Raw genomic sequence first — 27,849 nt, 5'->3', positions numbered from 1 at the left:
ATGTTCTGTTGAACTGGCGAAACATTTCTATGTTAAAAGATTTATTTGCGGGCGGCATACCGCGTTGTGTAATTTTAATCTTGTTTATCGTCCGGTTTGAGAAAATATTACCATTTTTGTTGGAAGGATTTAGGGATTTTGGATGAAAACCCCTAACTTAAGTTCTTTAGATTATAACATTTATGAAAGTTGTTCATTCATAAATAAAAAAAATATAAAGTTTCTGCAGGAGAACGAGAACATTTTCACGCCCGCCTACATTTAAAGCGAGTTAACCTGAATAGATAGAAAGGCATGAAAACACCGCCCAAGGAATATTTTCTTTTTATGTTTCTCACCTTCGCTCGAGATTTTACAACTATTTTTACGTAACACGTAGAAAGATTTTTCATGAATAGAAACGTGATGACAAAATTTTATACTGCACGTAGGGTTCTTAAAATTATTTGGCGTTGTTCTCGACAGAAACAAAGGCACAAACGACGCCCTCATTCGGGCCTTTTTGTGTAACCGTCAAAGTCCCGTCAAGTGAGCGGAGCGTTATTAAAAATTCCCTCACGTAAATAAAAAGTGCGAAGGGATGATACGACGCTGACGGATGTAGAATTGATTCCTAAAACGATGTATTGCGAATTCCTAACCTACATATAAATGTATATTTAGAATCCAGAAGTGAAACAGATTTTTATAAGAACCTCGAATTTTTGTTTTAAAAAATAGAACACCAAATAATATAACACCAAATAATGGAACACCATCAATCATAAAAATAACAAAAAACTACGCACTGTTAACACAATAATCAATATCTTTAACGAAAGCCGTAATACTTATGAGCTACTAAACAGTTACCAGGGTTTCCCAATCAATAAATCACCCTTTACGTTCCTGTACCTCAACGCCCGAAGTATACGAAAAGATGGAAAAATCGACGAACTTAAATGTATCCTACAAGCAATACCGTACAGAGTGCACATTGTTCTACTAACTGAAACCTGGATTCGCAATGAAGAGCAAGCATTGCAATTTCAACTACCGAACTACACTCATTACTACAACTATAGAACCGATATTACAGGGGGTGTATCCGCATACGTTCATAATAATCTGAAGCACAGTTTATCAGAGTCAGTGTATGTTGGAGGTAATAATTATTTGTGGATACAATTAGAGAAATATGCACTCGAAGTGGGTATCGTTTATAATCCAGGACATACTAATTTCAAACAATTTCTCAAAATATATGAATGTAACTACAAGAAAGAAGAAGAGCAATAGTTTTCGGTGACTTTAATATTGATTTACTTACAAAGAATTCAAAAACTAACCAGTACAATCAACTTTTGAAGCAAACAGGACACACGATTATCAATAAAATTACCAAAAAGTACTGCACTAGGGAAGGATCAACTATAAAATCCCTGTTAGACCATATAAGCACCAACTTAAAGAAAGATAACTTTCATGTGATAACCATCAATTCATCTATATCTGATCACAAACAGCTATACGTGGAAATCAAGAAAATAAAACCACCTCCCAGGAAACATTATCAATACGAAGCAATCAATTACAAGGAACTTTTTTGAATCTATGGAGAGATCTGGGATACGGGAGTTAAACGATGATTTTACAAAATTTGAGAAACTTATTAAAAAACTAACAATAGAGCACAAAATTATAAAGACTAAAATTTTGAATGAACCGCATTAGGAATTGTTAGACAGAAATATAATAGCAGAAATCAATAAAAGAAACCAAATGTGGACAGAACTAAAGAAGAACCCAGACGACGAATACCTAAAAGAAGAGTTTGACACCCAACGAAAACAAGTAATCAATCTGATCCGAGAAACAAAAAAGTCATATTATGAGAAAGAATTTGAAAAACATAGTGGAATTCCTAAAAAACTGTGGAACATGCTGAATGCCTTGGCGAATAATAAATCAAAGCAGAGGTGCGCTCCTTCAAAACTTATTGTTAATTCAGTAGAAGTGACTGATTTTATTGAAATATGTAAGATATTTAATAACTTTTTTGCTACCATAGGGACATGTTTAGCGAATGAAAGTCCTATAAAATAAAATAATAAAAATCTTATTTAATTTTAAATTTCGAACATCAACTAAAATAAATTACCGCGAAATTAAATTAATGAGCATAAAACAATTATATAATTACAGCACCTGCACTTTCATACGTAAAACTATTAATAAAAATGTCCATACCGAACTACAATTTAATAGCAACAAAAAATATGGGCGCCTCTGCACTCGACGCGCGAGTGTCATTGTTTTGCCTAAAACTTGTACCAAGTTCGGTCAAACCGCAATAACATATGACGGTGCGCGTCTTTATAACAAGACACCCTCAGACATTAAAAGTATTGACAAAAATACCTGTTTGAGTATGTAGAATGGAATAAGAGCGGTTTTCAAATCTTGGTGATGTTTTGTGTGTTATTTCAAATTGTGTTCGATGATTTGTGTGTTATTTTCTCCATTGAAAAATGTAAGTACGACAACGAATGTCTGTTAATTGTTTGTATTTTTTCTTCAATTGTGTTCTCATGTAAGTGATGTAATTGTCTTTATGGGAATAAATAATCTTTAAACCTAAACCTATATAATTACTGACTCAATTTAACTCTTAAAAATCTATTAATACAATTTAACTAATTCAACAAATCACGTCCAATAATAAAATGAATGAATTACTTTACGCTTCTGTCCACCAACATCATGGCGGTTTTAAATTAGCGCGCGTCTTTTTTTTAACAAAGCCGTTGTTTTTAACAAAATATTTTTTTGTATAGATAGATATATTTAGTGAAAATGGCATATATATAGACATATAGTGTGATCGTAATTAGTCACCTCTCCCATTGGATGAGTACAAAATATTAATCATTCCTTGTATAGTGAATATGCCACACACCATAGGATCTCGGATCTTATGTCACTTTTGGTATCAAAACCACACACTTAGCCTTCGAACCGAAACACAACAATACAAAGTGTTGATGTTTAGCAGTAGGCTTAGCACTGGGTAAGGTACCTACACAGACGGGGTCATATAGTATTTGTATTCCACATTATTTATTTTGGTTGTAATAAGACATAAATATTTAATGTTAATATAATTTTGACCAGCGACCGTTTGCGTCGCTTCTCATCCTATAAAAAACAAAAAAAAATCAAACATGTAAACATGTCTAATGTAAATTGTTCTATGTGTTTTAGGATTTGAAACGTTAAACGAATGTTTATTAATTCCTAAACGAGCGTGCGAGCAAGCGAGTTAGTTGGTGTCTATGATGCAATTCCTTTGAAGCAGCCCCAATTAACGATAAACTTGTCTGTTTCGAGCTCCGGTTCGAAATATAGCGTCAAAGTCATGATACGTTAAATCTCAATGTCTGTTTTATATCGCCTCACTTCTGATGTTCGTTAAACCCTATCTTGGTTTTATGGCGCTTAAATGTTTTTATCGATGTCGTCTCGTGATAGAGATTCAACAAGAAAATGGCTTTTTAATATTCCATATAAGTTTGGAAAATGCATTCAACTTTTTTAGTATCGTGGATTTATAGCGAATACTTAACCAAAGTTGGGTATTACATAGTTCAGTCTTCGATCACTAATAAGAACTAGATACACAGTCCGTACAAAAACCATTTTAAAGCTGTCCCTTAATGTGTTTATGTAGTTGGAGTTGAAACAAAAACACATTAATGCAAATTTAATCTTAAGATCATCACTTAAAGTTGTATTCACAAAACAATACACATATTTTTACGATCGAAAATAGCTGCTCTACATACATTACACATTCAACCATACGAGGTTAACCTCCTCTTACAACCCGGGTTCCTTCAAACGAGGCGTGAAGAGGAGTCTTGCGGGCCGGCAAGGCAGGGGCGGCTAGTGCAGAACATTCTTCCCGACTGTACTGGGTGTCGTCGCGTTTGTACTCGACTACCACTTACCATCAGGTGTAGTAGTCATTTTCCCTCCCGGAAATATGAAGTAAAATAAATAAAGTAGAATTTAAAAAATGGTAAAAAGGCAATAAAATTTTATTTAAATTAGTTTTTATTAATTATCAAAGAGTACAGCACTAAAATCCAATATTATAATGTTTTATTTGTCAGTAATATTCCTTTTCGAATTATATTATCCGTACTTATTATAGTTCATACTAAAATGTAAGCTACTTTTAAAAAGATAATATAAAACTCTATATATAGAAAATTATCACTGTAAATGCAAGCACTACAAATGTAAGTCGAAATAACTCTAGCTATTCTAGAAATTATCTCATGAAATGATATTTTTTTAAAGTTTCTAGAAATTTATTTTAATTTCATCTACAGTTATGTAAAAGTGTTATGAAGCTTTATAATTACGTCGATGTCATTAGTTAATTCGTATACACGCGAAACGTAGTCGGACTTCACATGTGTGATGCATATTTTAATTCAAAAAAATACACACTTAAATATTCTTCGAGTTTATTTATATTTATTTTAAATAAACCCACTAAGTAAAATTTTATTGTTCGTATTGATATAGAAATATGATTAATGATATTAAACTTCGATATGATATTAATTAGAGTGTCTTAATATGATTTTATGACATAATAAAATTTTACAGACAGGTAAAAACACATTTATTTTATTGGACTTTAATTTTATTCCTATTATTATTTTTTAATTGAAATCAACTTGTTTTTTTATTACACAAATAAAAAGTCAAAGTTCAGGCAGCAAATTTAACGTATTAATTATTTATAAATTAAACTGTAATACTTATGTCGTTTTTACGTTATTATTGTTAAGAATACATTTGGGAATAAATTTGTATAACAGAAGTTGAATCGAACATAAATTTAATGTCGAACCTAATTAACACACCCGCCTTCGTAATCGCTTTCTTCCATATAACTCTCCGTTACTCCGTTTTATTTTATAAGTAGGGCTCACAACATCTAAATTCCTACCCTAATTCGATATATTTTAAATAAACCGAAATACAAACTTTGTGTGCGAAATACAAATTCTGTAATCGTGTGTCAGAAATATTATATTATATAGACTTACATAAATCTGTGACGAAAAATGTTATTGTTATTTTCTTCGGGATCCTGTTAAAATGTTCTAGTCCATAGAACCTTTTTTATTTTTAATATAAACATTTAACTCCCGTTTCACCTTTTTTAAATTAAAAAAAAAAAAACCTTTTGTAGTCGTTACATTATGTAGTTTTTTAAAGTTCACGTTTCGACGACCAGCTATTTAAACGGAATTCGCGTAAATATTGACTTTGTTCAAATTAAACGTCTATACTAATATAAGCCTAATTTTATTCCTCGTATTCTGTAATAAATAAATATACGTTTCCAGCACCCGTCGCCATTATGTCTTTATTATATAGTTCACGAAGTGAAATTAACTTTAAGTTAATTACAAGACATTGTTTCCTAAAGCTCGCATAATGTGGAAATTGCCGTTTCGCTTTTGTCGTTGGGTAAAACTCGTAAATAATTTGTACCTTGAGAGGTGAGAAAATAATTAACACACGAGGGATACATCGTAATATATTCGTAGGATATTTTCATTTAGTTTTATTTGCTCTCATAGTTTACAGTACAACTTTAATAGAAAAACATGACAACAACATTTGGTTGGGACGGAAAATATATTTTCTTTTTAACTATTATTTTGCAATTAGAAAAACAATTTATATTCATCAAATATTTTTAACAATATTAAATAAAAATTCAATTTCAAGATTCAATCTTAACAAAGAGTCGGATTATATAGTGGGACTAGTTTAAACTAATAAAAAACAATTTAAGAATAGCTGCGTTTAATATAATGTTACTACATATAGACGGAGTTTACGCGCAGTTAGCAGTTTTTGTTCCCGTAATACGGTGGAGAAATCGAAAGTGATTTTCCAACGGTTCGCCTGCCCCATTCATTCTTCATTCAACACTCACTCACTCAGGCGGAATAACGAGTCTCAACGCAACAGTTAGTTTTTTCCCTTCACCCACGGGTTTTATAACGCTCCGATGCCTAAAGCGCCTATGAATCAAGGTGTATATGCCTTAAAAGGATTTTTTTACGTAAACAGACTTTAATTTACGTCTCGTGAATCAAAAGAATGGCACCTGAAAATGGCGCTTAGGTGATGTAAAGATCTTCAAGGCTTTGCGCTAGAAATATGGCGGAATATGCTTTCAGAATAATTTGTAGGTATACATCAATATACGTCGCGCTTAGCATGTTAGGATTTTAGTTTTTGTCTTAAATATGTCAGTGGTTTTAAAGTAATGAAAGCGGATAATTATAAGAAAATGAGCGTATTATATAATTTTGTTATTTCTTTTTATTTAATTTCAGATTATCATAATACCTTTAATTATATTCAAGTAAAATATTAATTCAACAATATACTCTAGAGCAAAAATAAGAATAACAAATTTCAAAAACCTCACTTTGAAAGACCTTAAAATTCGTTCAAACTTCGGTAGAACTGTTAATATTTCTTGCTGATTCCATATTCAAAGACGAGAGAGGTTCAACGCGAAAAATTTATGCGAAATACTCAAAGCTTTTGTGATGTATGAATTGAAACGCTGTTTTATTCATATCGTTAAAATTGACTATGTAAAACACATAGTCAATTTTAAATAGGCCTTCGAAATAGGTCTGTTAGTTCGTCGTTATATGGAAACTTGGTACTTGGAATTCAGTTAATATAGAAATAGTGCAATCTTCAAGGCAATTAGGTTTATCAATTACAAGATACGTACATATTATGTTTTTCTATAAATTTTTAATGTATATTTTGTTTAATGTATAATATACTCCTTGTATTATTACGATAATGATATAAAATCAATATTTCTGTATATATTTTATTGTATTTAAACAAAAATAAATAAATACGACATTTCTTTATTTAAATAACATTATATTGTAGACAATATATATTTTTATAAATCGTAAAAAAGCATATAATTCCAGTTGTTTATGAGTTCGTACGATGAAAGACGATGTTTCCTTTAGCATCAAGTTTAAATAACTTGATCAGTCGAGTTTGTAACTAAAGTTACATGCAAACTATTGAAATTTAATGCAGAATTTTGTTCATATTTTTATTTTATACAAATTTCAGCTGTCTTTTTTTTATAGAATATAAGCTCGTCCGCCTACTTAAGGCGGACGAGCTTATGGGCCACCTAATGGTATGTGGTCACCAACGCCCATAGACATTGACATTGTAAGAAATCGCTTACATCGCTAATGCGCCACCAACCTTGGAAACTAAGATGTTATGTCCCTTGTGCCTGTAATTACACTGGCTCACTCGCCCTTTTAATCGGAACACAACAATACAAAGTACTGTTGTTTTGCGTTAGAATATCTGATGAATGGGTGGTGCCTAACCAGACGAGCTTGTACAAAGCCCTTCTACCAATAAGTAGTCTGATTGTTACTGGCGTGCATTGTTATTACAATGGATGAAAGGTTTCTAGAAAATACAAATTTAACTTAAATAACTAATTTAATTTTAATAGAATAGTCATATATTTAGTACAATTATGCACTACAATTTAATTGAATTAAAAAAATGATAGTATGGAAAGCTTGGAATATTATTATTATTACTGATCTTGTCATAATATTAATTATTTATAGGCACAATCGACGTTTAATATAGTCAAAATAAAAACCCGATAAAATTTATTAATATGTAATCATTTTAACTGATTATTTAAGCTATTATTATTATTATAATTTTATGTAGGCTGTTAATAAGTTTTATGATTATCTCATTAATCATTTTAGGATTATACCATTAATGAACTACTACTATATACGATTGATACATACATGTGCATGGACAAATAGGGTGGATTACTGAGCTAGATATACGTCACAGAGAGCCGGGCAGATTTAACTGAGAAGGTTTCTAGCTTTGTAATATCCCGCTTCTAACGGACCACAATACCATGTTATAGGTAGAATTAATTTCAAATATTTTATTGAGGTCAGTAATTCGTTAGAAAATGTTGCCAGAAAAAAAGGTAGATAAATACTATTATTGTTTATTTTCTTTATAATAATTAATCGAATTTTTATGGTGAGCTAGAAATATTCTCTTAATGATCACTATAGTCAATTTTATATGAGAATTTCTTATTATTATAATATATGATAAATGATAAATGACAAAGAATAGTAGTAAAATATAATATTGATTGATATAAATAACGAGAAAATGAGATGAGCTAGAATCTTTCAATAGACTCATTCGTCCAATTAATCAGGCTTCAGGGTGAGACCAACTAGGTTACGTTCGTATTCATATAATGGAATTTTATATGCTTTTAATCCAATGAGATAAAATAAATTCAAATTAAAAAGTTTTCGTCTCGAGCTTGGTGCTTAAGGAAAACATCGTGAGGAAACCTGCTTGTGTCACATGTGTATCTACCAAATTGCATTAGAGTGGTGTGGTGGAATACACTCCAAACCCTATTCAAATATATTTATTAATTTGTAAATTATGTTGAATTAAATAAATTAAATTGAATACAAATTATTAAGTTTAAGTGTCTTGAAAATTTAATTAAGTTAGTGCTTTAATTTCCTTGCAGTATATTCTCATTTAGGTCGACTGATGTACCCGTACGTAAACGGTTAGAAGTACAAGCGAAACTCTCTCCAATTAGAAGTTTAATTATGTTAGGCAATTCATGGTGACCTTTCGCGTTCCGGATTATTACTGACCGAGAGACAAGAGATTGCCTTGAATTTTTGTTAAATTAAATGAAAGGATAAAGTAAATTAAAACGGTCGAATACCAAGCTATTCGCCTCCGAAGTTAATAGAAATATTTTTCCGTCAGAAACATTTCATTCAAACTTCCTCGCTCCCTATGAAGTTTTCCTTCAAAACTAATATTAGTTACTTTTTTTACATATTTTATTATTAAACTTTTCCTATTTGTATGTCAAATCTTGCATCAGAATTACAAATCAGTTTTAACCGGATGGTTTTGTTTTCTTTGGGTTTGATTGATTACAATACAATGTATTATACTAACTTTGTTATTAATTTTTGTACATTGATTATAGTTTAATAAATTATTGTTTGAAAAAAAAAAGAATATCTACATAGTGTAAAATATTATTTTTAAATACATATCCGTCTATGGGCGGTGGTAACCACTTAACATAAGGTGGTCCATCGGCCCGGCCACCTACTTGTATTATAATTAAAAAATCGAAGCGTGTGGAAAGCGAAAATGTTTTCTACACTGACTATGAGTGCATTATCTTGTTCCATCGCCGACCTCCCGTCAGCTGAATATCAATTTGTTCAAATTGTCTCCCCGCTCGAGGGTTCCAAGAAACTTTTAGGGTTATACAAAATTCAACATTGCATTAGTGTACTCTACTGAAAACTTCGTTACTAAATTCAATTGCTAAAATTGTGGGAGCTCGTAGTTTTTTTGCGGGGCCCTCATGACAGAAGGTACTAGTCTATTTTTTTTTTTTTGTTTAAATAAAACAAATCGAATTAATAATAGACAACTACTTCTGATCACTTTTTTTTTATGCAAAGAAGGTTAGAATTTTCAATTCAGTAGCCCCGTTTCGTAAAAATAATAATTCTTCGTGTAGGCCAATATTGTGCCTGCTTGATTGCAGTCATTAGCAGACTATACTATTCATGATTTTAATTTTACTTTTATTTATTATCGTCGTTGAATATTGATAAATCTATTATCGATATGGCATACGACATTTAAAAGCTTACGATGCTTACACTCTAACGAATTTACAACTAAATATTGTTTATATTTAGATATATCTCAGGTACTTATTTATCGCTCCAGCTCATCTAATATGTGTATACCAATTACGTAATAGTGTAATTACAGGCACAAGGGACATAACATCTTAGTTCCGAAGGATTGGGGCGCATTGGCGATGTAAGCGATGGTTAACATTTCTTACAATGCTAATGTCTATGGGCGTTGGTGACCACATACCATAAAGTGTCGTCACTTGATGGTATGGCCACCAACGCCCATGACGCCAGCATACCTATTCTATAAAAAGTCATCAAATCCTTTGCTTCGTCGCTACTTGAAAGAATTTAAACCAAATTACTGAAACCAACTTTCGCAATTGTTGGGGATATAAATCAAAGATTCCAAACATTTTATTCGTAAGAAGGAATTAGCGTCTAATGAGTTGTTAGTCCCGATCTAGAAACTGTTAAAAAAATCCTAGCGGAAGAACAGAAGAAATTGTGAGAAAGATGAAAATTTCCGTAGTAAAAATAACATACAAGGGTAAATAATATGAATATAGTACTTTGTTACAAAATGGCTACAAAAGAAAACATAGCGTGATCGTAAGGCCTTGTTTTTACTTGAGGTGTCAAGGGGTAGAAGCTGAGTGAGAAAAATAAAAGGCCTTTGTCTTAGCGGCACTATGAATATAATGAAAAATAACTGCAACTCTGATTAGCAGAGATAAGGGATATTGTGCATATTGCGAGGGTTTCGGCTTCTTTTTTTGGTTTTTGTTTATTATGTATAACCTACTTTAAATGTTTGTTTAAAGTAAGTTATACATAATATTAAGTTGTAGAAATGCAGGACAACATAAAAAGTTATTTCGCGCTTATTAACGGGTAATATATAAACAAAAACTATTTACACACACATTCTGATATATTTTAATTCTAAGCTTTTTACATCTGAAGTTCTGAATAAGTATGTAAATATGTGTATATGTATACTGTTTCCCGCACTTGAAACTTATTTTGAAAAGTGGAGGTATATTTATATGTTTTGTAACGCAAACGAAATGGACCGGAAGCCATGTTGGTGTTCTAAAAATTTAATGGTTGTATTTGACGGTAAATAAACGAACAAAAATAGGAATCGTTAAAAGTAATTTTTTTTAGTTTAAAATATGCTTGCCTTCATCCTTTGACCTTTGTATTTTTATTTTATCTTTTTTTAAATGCATTTTTTTTTGTTGATTTTGCAAATTTTTTTTTGTAAACTGACACTAAAGTTAATATGGTTTTAAATTTAGAATTTTAATTTTATTTAGAATCGTGAACTAAAATTAAAACTAGGAAGAAATATCATTTGTCCCAGGTGTAACTTTGATAATAACTAATTATACATCAATAGATTAATGACATAGATAATAGAAAAAAAAACACAGACTTATTGCACCAGCTATACAATGCTATACCATAGTTTCACTAATAAGGTCAAAGTATGGAGAGAAATTACACAAAATACTGTATACAAAACTCAAGTGGTTTTTTATATTATATTATACTGGTGGTAGGGCTTTGTGCAAGCTCGTCTGGGTAGGTATCACCCACTCATCAGATATTCTACCGCAAAACAGCAATACTTGATATTGTTGTGTTCCGGTTTGAAGGGTGAGTGAGCCAGTGTAATTACAGGCACAAGGGACATAAAATCTTAGTTCCCAAGGTTGGTGGCGCATTGGCTATAAGCGATGGTTGATATTTCTTACAATGCCAATGTCTAAGGGCGTTTGGTGACCACTTACCATCAGGTGGCCCATATGCTCGTCCACCTTCCTATTCTAAAAAAAAAAGTAATAAAATAATATTTTTACATTTACAGATATTATTTAACACCGATATCCGTGAATTTATATGTAACTTCGCAAATTATTTATTTGACATTGTATTCAAATTTCAATAACAACTGGATTTGACGATTGATTCAACTTTCACTCAAATCAAAATATTATTATTTTCATTCTTATTATGTTTTCACGGTTCTGTGGACTATTCCATAAGAAAAAAAATATATAATTACTTCAGATTATTTGAAATGAGATCGTGAAAATCAATTAGTGCGCAATTATGTTATTTAAATTCGACATATTTTTAATTACTAATGATTTTGTACTGTTCTGTATTTTTTTGTTCTATCTCTTAATATTTAAAAATAATGTTTAACAAGACATTAATGACAAAAATCTAGCAATTATTATTTTAATCATTTTTTTTAAATCAACAATTACCATAACATAAATAAAATTATAAACAACGAACTATATTATTTGTATTTAGTATGGAAACAGATTATTAATTGATGACTTTATAAATTTTGGTCCAATCTCACGACATTATCGATTCATAACTATTTGCAAAATTTTATCATAAATCCGTACGTACTGTGACGAGTAATTGCGTATTAAACATACAAATACAAGAACGTTAGCATTTATTATATTAGTAAAACGAAAACATTGAACCAATTGTATTTTCACATAAACGAGTTGAACGACTCACGTGCACTTCAGGATAAATTGCGATTCGTGTTTGCATATTCCATATTTGTCGGTTATGATATTGAAAATGTATTCAATTCTAGTATTTGTTTCAATTTAAAAACGTATATGTTATGTACATATGTATAAGTAACAACGGTTAGTATCAATTTAGTATTCGTACGTTTCGTCGATAAAACAATTTAAAGGTGAGCTGTTGAGGAAATTGCATGTTAGAAACCTTATTTATTATAATATACATAAGAAAGTATTTTATAAACAATGTTATATTATATATTATTATATATATTATTCAGCTGTAGATCATGAAGTTCTTAGTACGAAGCCAGGATCGGGCATAACAAAGTTGATGTGAAATTGGTAGTGCTATATTCCCATGTTAAGTAAAGGACGTAAAAGCCTTTCTCCGGTCGTATTAGATTGCTGTCAGTGGGACTGTTATGAAATCGAGTAAATAAAGTATCCCTTTTTTTAGCACAAACTTGAGCATTACAAAACTTCCCGTGCAATTAACTGGTCTCTGCCGTGACCGTCATGGCCGAACTCGGCTAGGATTAGGTCATCATTACTATAGCCAGCATAATTTGCTTAACAAACCATGACTTTTCATTAAATACACATTTCAAATTTATTTTACATTTATTCTGTTGAAAAAATTTTACTTATCAAAAGTCAAAGTAATTTATAAACGTGATGAATGATATATTAAATGACGTAAAGATTTCGTATGAAAGCGAAATCCGCGGCGTCCGTTTCGTTTATTAAACAGCAATTAGCGCTCAGTCGGCGTCCGTGGTTGGATCGGCTCTAGGTCGAAGAACAAAAGCGGCTACCGCGCATTGCTAACCCACTAACGGCTTTGTTTCACGCCCCATCTGCGACGCTATGCAGGTTTTATGTTTATACTATTTCAGAAAATATTTGTTTATTATCTTGCCGATTTCAATTAAAGATCGTCGTAATAATGTATACTATTAAAATTTAGGTAATGAGCAACATTCTGATTAATCGAAGACAAGTGCAATTGATCGGTAGGTTAATGTGTTAAAATTCAGCTTTTTAGTGTTTGTTTGTAAGATTATTTTAGGACAAAAAACTACACGATGTCGTTTGACTTTTGTATATTTATCTTTTGTATTAAAATATCATTTTTACGTATTTGTACGTATTAACATTTTTTTAATTTAAAATATTAGCTTCTGTATAGAGCTAGAGAGACACCTTGTGAATTTAGTTAAATAATATATATATATATATATATATATCTGCCTGCAGCTATGTAGACATTTACTCAATTAAATCAGGTTCTTTGCCTGACTAATGTTGCTCTGTAGTTAAGCTAGTAGCTTACGGGGGTGGACAAGTAAACCGCATTTCCTAGGCTGCGCAGACAGCTGATTTGTTACACAGAGTTCCCTATTAAGCGCGTAACGTGGAATGAATAACCATGTCACTGAACGATTGTTTCGGTCACTCAGCACGACACATATTTATGTTATCCTATAAATTTAAATTGCCCATCGTTTTTCGTTAAATGTCATAATGAGTTATTCGATTGTATTCGACAGTTTGTTGATTTCGTTATATTGTATTTCTTTCGCGTAATGCGTTTATAGATTAGAAATGACGAGTGACAGTCGGTGCTCATTAGTGTTTCGTTTTGAATGGTGATTGTACAGGCACAAGCGACTTATTACCATTCCTTAGTTTCCATAATTGGCGACGCATTGACTGCGTGAGAAATTATTACAGGGTCTATCAGCTTAAAAAAAAGTACTTGTTTAATTACCGCAACATACAACTCGTAGATGTCCTAAAAATATTTAATTTATGGATCTAAAAACTTAAATAATTTTATATCATACTTTTATAATATTTCATATGTAACAGTTGATCGCAATTGTATCAAAGGTGAAATAACGGATATAAGCACTTTAATTTTATTGTGCTCTGAATGTTCTTAGAATAAGTACCATTAATGTTTATAATTCTTATTGTTATGGTTGCACTCAACCTTTCGGACAAGTTAAATGCCTTGTAGCGCAGCTATTATATCTCAAATCGAACTATTACTCGGAACGCCAGATATATCTCGAATCTCGTAGCCTTAGCAAAGCCAAAGCAGCTTGTTTCCTCTAAAATTAAATTTATTGATTAATCAAATAAATCATAAAATATTGTTGATCAAGAATAGTAATATGAGTAGATATGTTTTAAATAATAATTTTAAACCATTATCGATATAAAAACCAGATTGACCAGAATCGATCGACTATTTAATATTTTTTCGTGTATGTTTTTACGATGAATGAATGAGAATTATGTCCACCTGACCGATTTCAACTACGGCGTTAATTCAAAGGGAGACTAGCCCACTATGCAGGTGGTATTATAGTGAACAAGTTTTTTTAACTTATTATAAAGCTTCTTTTGTCGGTAATGTTTTAACCTTCTGTTTCTGTTATTTTACTTGGTGGTAGGGCTTTGTGAAGCGTGAGCCAGCATACCAACAGGCATTAAAAATATAACATCTTAGTTCCCAAGGTTGGTGGCGCATGGACGATGTAAGGAAAGTGGTGAGGAAATGTTAATATTTCTTACATCGCCAATGTCTTTGGGCGATGGTTACCATTTACTAGCAGGTGGCCCATTTGTCCGACCGCCTACCTAAAAAAAAATACAATAAAATATTGTATTTTTTTTATGTAAATGATTATTGTAGAATTATATTGTAATAATAAAATAGTGTGTGCTCAAATACAGATAGAAAAAAGTTTACAGCTCAGGAACAACGGCTTTTATGTGATTGCCGAAGCATGGGTGTACAAACACAGCTCACTTTAAGTCTCCGAGTTGCTACTGATAATTTCTCGACAGACGACCCAATTTCCTTTATTGGCATGGCCCGAGATTGAACCCAGGACCTCAGGATATTGTGTAGTTTATTAAGTAGACCAAAGACTCAGTTGTTTAAATATAGCACAAAACTGAATATTTATTTCGTTATGTATATATTTGACGAGTAAAGAGTTCGCTATAACAAATGCACATGACGGTTATTGTTACCTAGTAACTCCTCAGCCTTGTGAACCTGTGAATGAATAGGCTCTTCACCTATTTTTTTAGAACAAGCCTCTAAAGGCGAGGTTGAACAACCGCCTGGGGTTGTAGTCTTAAGTGCTTAGCGATATTATTTTTCAAGAATAAACTGTATTGTAAAGAAAATAAGGTTACTTTTTAAACGTTACGAGCTAATTTGATTTATCTCACTCTAATCACTGCTTACTGTAATCAGTCTATAACTTTTATTACAAATTGATTGGAATTGCTTTATGTGTTTGTGATAAAACATCGGTTAAATCTGACGATTATCATTGGATGTTCATGAAATTTATTCAATTATTTTTTAAGTAATATATTTTGTATTAATTATAAAATATAAATTGATATTCAATTGTTTTTTTATTAAATTACGCTCTATTGGTACGTAATCAATTTATCTTTTAAGCGTAATATATATTTTGACTAATATTATCTATACATATAATAAAATTGTAACAAGTGTGATGTATGTACAATAAAGATATTGGAAAAAAACTTATATGGGGGTCTTTATTAAAGCAACGACATATAGAAGCTGAGACAACTGTTTTCAGAATTTTTGTCTTTCTATCTTTTATCCGTGCAGTGACGGAGAAAGAATACATTTCACTGCCCCTCTCTTTCCCATGGGTGTCGTAAGAGGCGACTAAGGGATATCTGAGCGACCATCTGCTCATCTGGTGGTAGGATGCTAACATCCGCCTGGCTTGTTACCACCGTACGCATGGTGAAAAACTCGTGAAGTGGCTTGCAGCCGCGTTTCGAGGTCAGCCAGCGTACAGCCAGAGCCCGAGCGAGTATTGCCGCGATGGGTGTTGGTCCGATTGGAGACGGCTGTTGAACCAATGCCGGGGGAAACTGTATTGACCTGCCGGACAGGGAGACCCGAAGAAACGGCTGTTCCGCTGGCCGCCCGTGGCATAGTACAGGGGCCCGAGCGTGCCTAACCAGCTCGTGAGGCTGCCCCACCAGGCCACGCATAATCTCGGGGTGGACCGTCGTGCCGGTTGGTGACCGGTAGGTGGGGTCCCGGCGGCCACTTCCGGGGGGGTTCGGGGGCCCTTCCGTCTGGCGGGTCAGTGTATTTTTCCTTTTGGCAACCACTTGGGGAAACACGCCTCCACACTTTGCCCATCCCTATCGTGGCAATACATCGCTCGCTTCACGTCTCTTTTCCATTTCTTTTTTCCCAAATGGCGCAACAAAAAAGAAATAACGGTCGTACAGCGGTGCACACCCCCACCATACCCTCGCTGTTTGAGGTCGAGTTCTCTAACATCCGAGGACTCCACACTAACCTCAACGCTGTCCACCACCATTTCGAGACAGCACGGCCAGCAATGTTGTTTCTCACGGAGACACAAATACTCCGTCCTGCCGATACCAGCTACCTTAATTATCCCGGCTACACGCTTGAAGAATCCTTCAAAGCGAAAGCCGGAGTATGCTTGTTCGTCAGGACGGATGTTTGCTGTCACCGACTGCGCTGCTTGGAGGACCCCTCCTTCTCCATGTTGGTGGTACGTGTGGACCTGGTTCGTCAGAGCCGAGTCTACGTGTGCCTCTACAGATCCCACAATGGTGACTTGGAGACAAGCCGATTATTTGACCATCTTAGTCGGGTGGCAGATGCTGCGCAAGAGCAATTTCCTAACGCGGAATTGGTGTTTTTGGGGGATTTTAATGTTCACCACGAATCCTGGTTGAAATCCCTCAAAACTGACCATGCTGGAAGGACTGCTCATGCTTTTGCTCTCACACATGACTTGACCCAACTGGTTGATCAGCCCACCAGGATCCCAGACATTGATGGGCAAGCACCTTCTCTACTGGACCTTCTGCTGACTTCTCACCCGGTGGAATATCAGGTTGTGGTTCAGGCTCCTCTTGGCTCTTCGGATCACAGCCTTATTTCTACCAGAGTGCCACAGGCCAAGCTGCCGCCACTAGCGGTATGCAAACGTCGCGTTTGGCACTATAAGTCGGCGGATTGGGACGGTATGCGCGATTACTATGCGTCGGTCCCTTGGAAGGAACGTTGCTTCAGTGGGAATGACCCCACAGCTAGTGCCGCTGCTGTTGCTGGCGAGATCATGCTGGGAATGGAATACTACATTCCTAGCTCAGATCTCGTCAGTAGGAGTACGCATACCGTTGGTTCACTCGTGAATGTGCCGATGCTGTATCATCTAAGCAGGCGGCATATCGCAAGTGGATCAACGGCTGTATTAGCGGGGCATCTAACATTGACTCACTGAAAGCAAACTATAATAAAAATTCCAAGTCCTGTAGAAAGGCATACACGAGAGCGGATGCACAGCGCATTGTACAGATGGTCATGACCTTGTTTCACATCCTAGGGGCTCCCGTAGCTTCTGGCGTCTGACCAAGTCTGTGCAAAACAATTTCTGCCAACCTTCGCTGCCACCGCTCAGAAATCCGGACGGATCGCTAGCTCACAGTCCGCAAGAGCAAGCTGATCTCCTGGCTAAACTCTTTGCCGACAATTCCGTCATCGATGATTGTAGTGCACTGCCACCTACAATACCTGCATGTGGCCATACGATGCCTGACATTAAAATCAGGCAACGTGATGTGCGTGCGGAGCTGCAATCACTTGATGTACGGAAAGCTAGCGGTCCCGATGGAATTTTTTTTTTTTTTTTATAGAAAAGGAAGGCGGACGAGCATATGGGCCACCTGATGGTAAGTGGTCACCAACGCTCTTAGACATTGGCATTGTAAGAAATGTCAACCATCGCTTACATATCCAATGCGCCACCAACCTTGGGAACTAAGATTTTATGTCCCTTGTGCCTGTAATTACACTGGCTCACTCACCCTTCAAACCGGAACACAACAATATCAAGTATTGCTGTTTTGCGGTAGAATATCTGATGAGTGGGTGGTACCTACCCAGACGAGCTTGCACAAAACCCTACCACCAGTAAATACCAGCCATAGTGCTGAAGAAGTGCGCAGCGGAGCTGTCTCCTGTGTTAACGCGCCTGTTCCAAATTTCTCTCTCTTCGGGAAGTGTGCCGGAGGCTTGGAGAAGAGCTAATGTGCAAGCGGTTCCCAAAAAAGGGGATCGGTCTGACCCGGCAAATTATCGGCCAATAGCTATCACCTCAGTACTTTGTAAGGTGATGGAACGGATTTTAAACAATTAACTGATCCATTACCTAGAAGATCACTGTCTGATTAATGATCGTCAGTACGGGTTTCGACCAAAACGGTCCACAGGTGATCTTCTAGCGTACGTAACACACCTCTGGGGTGAAGCTATCGACAAGCATGGAGAATCGTTGGGTGTCAGCCTCGATATCTCCAAGGCTTTCGACAGGGTCTGGCACAGAAGTCTTCTCTCCAAGCTACCGGCATATGGTCTGCCTGCTCAGCTATGCACCTGGATTGCCAGCTTCTTACACAAGCGTAGCCTTCGTGTTTTAGTAGATGGTTGCGCTTCACAATTCTATGTAGTGAATGCTGGGATCCCTCAGGGATCTGTGCTATCTCCCACACTCTTTCTTTTGCATATCAATGATATGCTCTCCCTTGGGAACATACATTGCTATGCAGATGATAGTACAGTGCATGGTGGATACCACGGACGCGCAGTGGCTGGGCGGGCGGAAATTGAGGAGAGGCGGGAGAATCTTGTCATTGAACTCGATAGGACGTTAGAGCTCATCGCCAAATGGGGCTTTGATAATCTTGTTGAGTTTAATGCCAAGAAAACACAGGTATGCGCTCTCACGGCGAAAAAGTCAACATTTTCCCCTCTTCCCTCCCTCTGTGGTACTCCGCTGGTGATGCAAAGCAAAATCGCCATGCTGGGGATTGACGTTCGCTGCGACCTTAGTCCAAGGGATTACATCGAGGCTGTTATAAAAACAGCTTCACGGAAACTCGGAGTTCTGAACAAGGTGCGGCGCTTTTTCACGCCACAACAACTGTGCCTGTTGTACAAAACACAGGTACGGTCTTGCGTGGAATTTTGCTCGCACCTTTGGGATGGCTCCGCTAAGTACCTACTTGAGGCCTTGGACCGGTTTGCAGCGACGTGCCGTACGCATTATTGGCGACGTAAAGGTCACAAACACCCTTGAACCTTTACAATTGCGTCGTGAGATAGCAGCACTGAGCGCTTTCTATCGACTGTATCACGGCGAGTGCTCTGAGGAATTATTCTCTCTAATTCCTGCTTCCCCCTTCCTTCTTAAGTCCACGCGAGCTGGTTCTCGATGTCACCGCCTAACTGTGACATCAATTCCATCGCGAACAAAGAAATTTGGCAACTCCTTTCTTTGTCGCACTTCCAAAAAATGGAATTCCTTACCAGCTCACGTGTTCCCCTCCTCTTACAACCCGGGTTCCTTCAAACGAGGCGTGAAGAGGCATCTTGCGGGCCGGCAAGGCGAAGGCGGCTAGTGCAGAACGTTTTTCCCGTCTGTACTGGCCGTCGTCGCGTTTGGACTCTACTACCACTTACCATCAGCTGGAGTAGAGTCATTTGCCCTCCCGGCGAATATAAAAAAAAAAAAAAATGTTTGTACTCGCATCACGCAAAAACTCGTGGAAAAAATTGAATGGTCAAAACACAAAAAAATACGATGGTGGTGGCCAACGGTGCGGCGGCGAAGTAGCCGGTGCAAAGATTGCATATGTTCCTTATTCATCTCATATTCTACCACCAAACAGCAATATTTAGTATTGTTATGTTCCGTTTTGAAGTTTGAAAATTAAAAAGAGTTAAGCACGAGAGTGCACACCCTTCGAACTTCCAGACTCCAGGCTGCTACTGAGAATTTTTGACAGAAGAACCCAATAACTTTTTATTGGCTCTATCTGGGATTAGAATCCATGACCTCGGGGTCTGCAGCTATATATCTAGCCACTAGAACAACGAGGCAGCCACTTTGCACTTTCAATTAGCGAATAAATCGATTGGCAAATGTTTATACCTTATTGATAAAAAATGCACAGGATATAAAATTCTTATTTTACTCGTATGAAGTCGGGGCGTACAAGTATATATATAAATCGATACTCAATATCTTATTCATTGTTATCAGTAAACTAGTCGAAAGGTTAAGGAATTGTAAAATGTCTGTCGTGGTATTGTAAAATTTACTATAGAATAAGCTTTGAATTCGATTACTAGCAAAGACCCGATAACTTAGGGCATTGACAAACGAAGTGATAAACAAATTAGATAAGGCTATGCTGAGCCCGGTTGCCTATCTATCACGTTACCCTACAATTTCCTATGTAATCCTTCTATCTCCTTGCACGCGTTAAAGCGATAGGACATAACTATGTATTTTTCGGTTTTAGATTTTGTATAAGATACTTCTTAACTTTTTTCAGATATTTTTCTTATTTTTTTTATAAAAATAAATAAAAGCATTAGTTTTTATACATAATTAAAAAAACCACTTAGAAAAGCTGGTGTCTTCTTAACATTTTAATTTTTCAATATATTTATTATGACTATATATTATTTAAATAATATCATTCTGCAAATATATTTCCCTAAACATCTGTGTTTTTCGTTACATTAAATATCTAGTTGTACCGTAGGCGTGGCTTATTGCCGATAGACTGCGTCATTTAGTCAGCCATTTCTTGTCCATTCAACTTGGCTCGCGATATAATGACAGACGATTGTACCGCTTTATGAAGTTATTGTATATTGTATTTATATTTATTTTTGACTAGATATACTAAAACGTAAGATAAATAAAGTTAATTTTAACAGTGTTTGTGCGACTTTACACCGGTTTTAATATTTTTTAGCAAATTTTTGTCAAAAAATAAAGGTTTACCATATTTAATTAAAAAACTTAAATGCTATTGCATTATAAACTTATTAAACTGCAAACAGTACCTGTCACTTTGTCAATATCAATTTTAAATTTTCATATGTTTTGGTAACATTGTAAGAAACATCCGAAACCGAAACCGAAACAGCCTGTGAATGTCCCACTGGGCTAAAGGCCTCCTCTCCTCATTTTGAGGAGAAGGTTTGGAGCTTATTCCACCACGCTGTTTCAATGCGGGTTGGTGGAATACACATGTGGCAGAATTTCAGTAAATTAGACACATGCAGGTTTCCTCACGATATATATATTTGCATATTGTGTGTAAAAAACATATGGAAACAAATTCACTTTAGTGGAAACAATAAATTTTGTACGTCTTTTATGTTACATCATGCAATGTCATTGAACCAAGTTGATAATAAATCTAAGGATTTTCATCAATCTCTAGTTCTTTACGGGCCAATTGTATTTTCAGTCCAAAAGAGTTGCACCAATATATGTGCACACTCACGCAGCTGGAATGTTGCCATGCATAATGTGACAAATCGCTCTTATTACTTCCTGAAGCCTCGGCTTGCCCTCTCAGATCCCTCCGCTGAATTTCCTGGACCAATGTTGGCCGCAGGCCAACCACGTGCTTGCAATCTTATTAAACCAAATCAGGAGGAATCTCTTACTGATATTTTTAACATGATAACTGACGAATTATTACGACTAATGAATTACTTGAATGTTAAATTTTCTTATAGACGAGTATAATTTTTTTTAGTCTCAATTTTTTTAACGATTTTTTTAATATATACACCGATTTTAAGATAATTGTAGTTATATTTATGGAAAATCAATTCATATAAACTTGATTTGAATATGTTCTTACAACCACTTTGAAATAGTCATTTGACAAGTTTAACTGAGTTTCTTGTCGGTTCTTCTTCTTTTCAATTGAATAAAATTATGTTATATGACATGATTTATAACAGCCTACATAAATATTAAATATATATTATAATATATATATTTTAATTATACCCAAAGCTTCCTGCGGTTCAGAATGTTTATTAACCAAGAACTACTATAATAACTCTCAATTGTGTCGTGTGTTATAGTTGTGCATGTTTTTAATTTGTTTCAACAAAGAATCGGCATTGCGACTGAGCGAATGCAGTGCCTTTGTGAAATAAGAATGCTTGTTTGAACATTCTTGCCAAAATAGCAGGCGTGATTTTTTGCATTATTAACTTTGTAAATAAAAATAGAATTTACTTATACCTAAAACATATTGTGTGTACGTATTTAACAGTCTGTAACGGTCGTAAAATGTAATATGGTGTTTTATTTTAAAGTTTGAAGGCATTTTTATATAAATATTTTACCATCTTTATGTATAAAACTACCGAACAACAGCGTGGCGCTTGAATGTCTCCTTGGGGAGGAATCCTGCCTGAATTCACATGGATTTATGAGATAGAACCGACTAACGGACGATCGCTTAAAGTAATTATCCTTAGTGACTTTTTCTGGCACATTGATAGATAGGTATGACGTGGCCCATGGGTAAATGGGCTGAACAATGAATTTTTCAAAGACGATAATATTCCCATATGTATTTTATACACTTCGCTAAATTACTGTTACTGGGTGTTTTATATGAGTATAAATATTTAATATTTCTACATAATTACTCACCGAACAACAATCGTTGAAATCCGATCAGCCACCATAAATCTTTTAACTAAATAATAATAATTTTAGCTTTTGACGGCTTATTAATCAAATAAAGCTAATTGATATTCCACAAACAATTAATTTGACATAAGATAATCGAGTAAATCTTACAAATAGACATTGATTTCGGGTCTCACATGTCTCAAATGCCATTCGTGGTTTAAGATTTGTCAATATTGTTTTAATAAATGTCCTGATATTAAATTTTTGTTAGTATTTTAATAAGTAATTCAAGTCATATTTAGCGTACTCAGTCATTAAGTCGGTACACTGTATAGCTTGATTAAACGTCCTTGGGAATAGTTAGCTGGTAGGTTCTGTTCGGGTTAACTTCAGCTATTAAGCGGCTCAACTGAGGTCGAGATATGGGTGCTTAAGGCGCTTAAGGTTTCTGGATGCGCCTAACAAAAAATCTGTTAATCTGAAGGATGCTCTATTTTATTTTGCCGTAACCACACGGCACTTCTTTAATAAGAGATTCAAGTATTGTTATGTAAAAACTTATACATCAACACGCTCCAAGTCTCTTGAATTCAGAAATACTAGCTGCAACTGAATATAACTTAAACTTTCCGATGTGCATTCCTGCTCGGTTTGAAGTTTGAGAGGAAAATGGACGTCAAAAGTCAGCGTGTATATTTCATTCAATATTATTCTTACAGTACTTACATCTTTGAAACAAATGACTAAAAATGTATAATTTCCACTTGGTTAAAAAAATAAACCAGTAATTTCGAAGATCGATGAAAAACAAATACAGTAACAGTAACAGCCTGTTAATGTCCCACTGTTGGGCTAAGGCCTCCTCTTCCTTTTGAGGAGAAGGTTTGGAGCTTATTCCACCATGCTGCTCCAATGCGGGCTAGTAGAATATACATGTGGCATAATTTCAATGAAATTAGACACATGCAGGTTTCGTCACGATGTTTTCCTTCACCGTCAAGCACGACATGAATAATAAACACAAATTAAGCACATGAAAATTCAGTGGTGCTTACCCGGGCTTGAACCCACGATCATCGGTTAAGATTCACGCGTTCTAACCACTAGGCCATCTCGGCTATGAAAACAAATAATCTATAATCTATTTCAAAAACAAACAGAATAAATATACATAAACAACTTTGGACATTGATTTGACGCAATATCACTGGTACTTGAATAATATATTTTTTTTATTATGAATTCGTAAAAAAGGCCGTCTTGAATGTTGCGAGATGTAGTTACCGAAACTTTGAAAGGAAAATTAAAGTGGGTATAAGTAAATAGGTTCAGTGGAATAGGGTTGTGGTATAAATAAAGATATATTATAAGCCAATTAAAGTAACTATTGCACCATTTGCCTTTAGTCATAGCAATTATATATATATATACATATACACAAAGATTTACATTTACATTATTTTATTTACGACTTATTTTTATTTTCACACAACTTATTACGTTCCGTTATTGCCAGGACAGGGTATTTTTAAAACAAATATATTAATGTCAATGAAATTTGTACAACGTTTCGCGTTTAAATATGTAAGTAGGTACACCAAAAATCAGTAAGCGTGAAACGTATAATTTGTAAGTTGTTTTGAGGCCATATTAACTCTAGTAACTCATTATTATTTCGTAGACGATGCTGGAAAGTGCTACGGCGGTAATGCTACGTTGTTTTGTTTGAAAGCTAAATAATACATACATAAGTAGCTTAATGCATAAAATATATTAAAATCCCCGTTCGTACGGATTTTAATCTAATATTTTTAAAGAAAATATTTTGTTATTTACCAATATACGAAATATTCGAAGTACCTACGCCGCAAAAGTACATACTACATTGAACATCTTTATTATTTTCAGTCTTGCTAACTCTATAAAAAATGTATTTAATTATCTTTTGTTATCGACATAATTAAAATATTAAACATTTATTTAGGTTGGTGACTATATAATAAAATAAATAATTAACAATAAATATAAATATGACAATGATATAGTATGATGTAGTATGATGATAGAGTAAAATAAAATAGTATTTATAACAGAAGTGTTATCCTTATCGACATTGACTCTTAACACAAATGTATGTGTATATTAAAAGCTTATTATTAAAAATATATATATTTTGATAAAGATTGTTGATATTTTTAAAATATGAAGTACGATATCGTGCTTTAACAATAATAAAAATATTAATAAAAGTTATTATTTTAGAAATGTGGCAGGCAAACATAGACTATTTAGAAAACTGTTTGGTTTAAGCGTGGAATTAATGGTCTATTTTTAGTAGACGAGATTTAATTTAATTCAGACGATTCACTCGTCTGCTGTCTTTCTGTTTTATAATAAAAAAGAAACAAAGAATTATCTGTAATATTTTTTTGCGGGTAATTAAACGAAGTAAATATTTTTGTCACAATCTTAATGTATTTTTGACCAAATGATAACTGCACTATAATTCTCATACTTAGGTATATTAAAAAATAGTGTAAATTTATTTGGTTTATACTATTCGCAGTAAAATGAGATTATAATCTTATAAAAAAAGATTATTCATTTTGTAATAATATTTCAAGGAGTCGTCAATCGAATGAGGTCTTAATAGAAAATCATTACATTATAACGTGATTTTCGATTTTTTCATAAAATACATATGATAATTATCAAAACTATCTCCCACCTATTGTTTATTTGGGAATGGGATTGACGAATTGGATGGATTTATTAGATATCCTATTGTTTTTATTATGTTTATTTATAGTGACCCAGATAGATAAATGTAGTCGTTTTGTGAGTACAAGAAATATTTTGTCGAACAAGTCTAGTATAGACTGTTCGAGGCAATGAAGTAGTCGTCCGGACTCTACGATGTCAAAAATTTTTAATCCTGAAACGTAGATTGTGATTCTGTCTAGTAAAAAACATGCAGGTGCATTAAAATAGCATTAAAATAAATTAAAGATAAAATGCACCAAAAGCATGGACAAAACGTTTATGGAGATCAAATTAAAAAAGTAAAAATAAATATAGACCGTCGATGTTTACTATGAAAGTTGAGTGGGCTAGCTTCATTGTAAGACCCAGATGCAACTCGTAACGTCTTGTCAGTTGTATCTCTGCAGTAACTCTCCATTGCCGTCTATGAGCCGAAGTGTACACTAACCACCAATAGTCTGTTTATGTTTCTTATTAAGTAAATACTTCTAGTAATTTTATTTGAAATATACTACTGTACCTTTTATTCTGCTGGTTTTGTAAAAGTGGAGAGTCTATAGATTGTACCTTCAAGTAAAGCACCCACCGTCGCGAAACGAGAACAAAGCGTGTTGAAAGCAGGTGGCGCGTCCGGGTGACCTAAAATGCAGGTGCCAGCTTTATGTCACTTATGTAGCGAGAGGTTCAAGGAGGAGTTGAGGCGTTAGCGGAAAAATATATACATTTTACTTTCTTTTAAAATAAATTTTTCTAATTTAATTCACTTGATGGATTGAGTAAAAAAAAAATAGTTGCGTATAATATTTTTTGTGTTTTAAAGTACTAAGATTAGAAAATAATGTAATAAAGATGAAATTGTAAGTTTTCCACTTAGACACCTTAGACCTCTTAGGTAACTAAAAACCGATAAATTAATTTCATATTTTATGATTCAATTTGTATATTAATTGAGAAGTTCATCAAGCCGATGTAATATTACTGGATTTTGAGAGAAAATATGGTTTGTCGCTAACTCTTTTAAATTGTCGTGTTAACTGAGTTTAAATTACCCTGTGTTTGCATTCGTTAATTGTCGAGGGGCCGTACTCAACTTCTGTATAAAAGATATTTTTGTAACAAAAAAAATGCTTGAACTGTTAACGATTCCAATGCTTTGGTCAATATTGTTTCGTAGCATGAATACTCGTTTGTAGAGCCGCACTTGTTTTGGTTTTCTGACATATTTCAGTGAGGCTGGCTAACGTGGACAATATTTATTTTGATACTTACAAAATAATGTTTATTAAAATATAAATTACCTGTACCTGTACGACAATAAAATCAGTTGTATGTTAAGGAAGATGTACACCGAGAGCAGTTTGGATGTAATATGACGCTCACAAACGACTTACAAATAAGTAAATACGTAATTTATATATATTATTAATATTATACGTAATTGGTACCGTAATAAAGTTGTTTTTGTTCACCATCGAATTAACTTCACGAGCTTAAATAGCAACCTTCTGATTACAAACATCAAATACGTCATAACTTATTAATACGAAAAACAATTATTGTAAACATATTTATTGGATTCATCGCATTACATTTTTAGTATATCTGGTTGTTCTGATGTAGATTGCAGTATACGTATCATATAACAATTTGTATACGCAAAACGGACCGATCGCCGTAACGTAATTTGTCATTTCCATGTGAATTAATACTTAGTCATATGCAAATGACAAGTTGTTATTGGGTTATAATATGCTCGGCTGGCCGTGACGTCCAGCGTCCGCATATATGTGTTACTTGATGCGAATATAGAACGTGCCTTGCTGTTAACCATAGATGTTTAGACCTTACAAACGAAATATAATTGAAAAGAAGAATAATATAACTGTCATAATATAACTGTCTCTAAAAAATACGTTTTTTTTGTATATGGTATATGTGCCATGCCAATTGGTGTTTAAGTATTTATGCGAGTAATATTAATAAAGAAGCATTGCAACGCATGCCGGACATAAGCTAGTTTTGTATAATTTAAAAGCGAAAGTAGGTAGTTACCTTTATTTAAAAATTGAGCTATAACATGTCTAATACTTTTCATCTATATAT

General features: G+C 34.1%; 1 protein-coding gene across 7 annotated transcripts in view; it reads left to right on the top strand.

The window, feature by feature from the left end:
• The window catches only part of LOC126772319 (kinesin-like protein KIF13B), a 131,632-nt gene that overhangs the window by 62,319 nt on the left and 41,464 nt on the right, over positions 1–27,849 (top strand). The gene's annotated exons all lie outside the window — the stretch shown is intronic.

The sequence above is a fragment of the Nymphalis io genome, chromosome 1, assembly GCF_905147045.1.
Source record: "Nymphalis io chromosome 1, ilAglIoxx1.1, whole genome shotgun sequence".
Lineage (NCBI taxonomy): Eukaryota > Metazoa > Arthropoda > Insecta > Lepidoptera > Nymphalidae > Nymphalis > Nymphalis io.
This window is presented reverse-complemented; position numbering and strand designations above follow the sequence as displayed.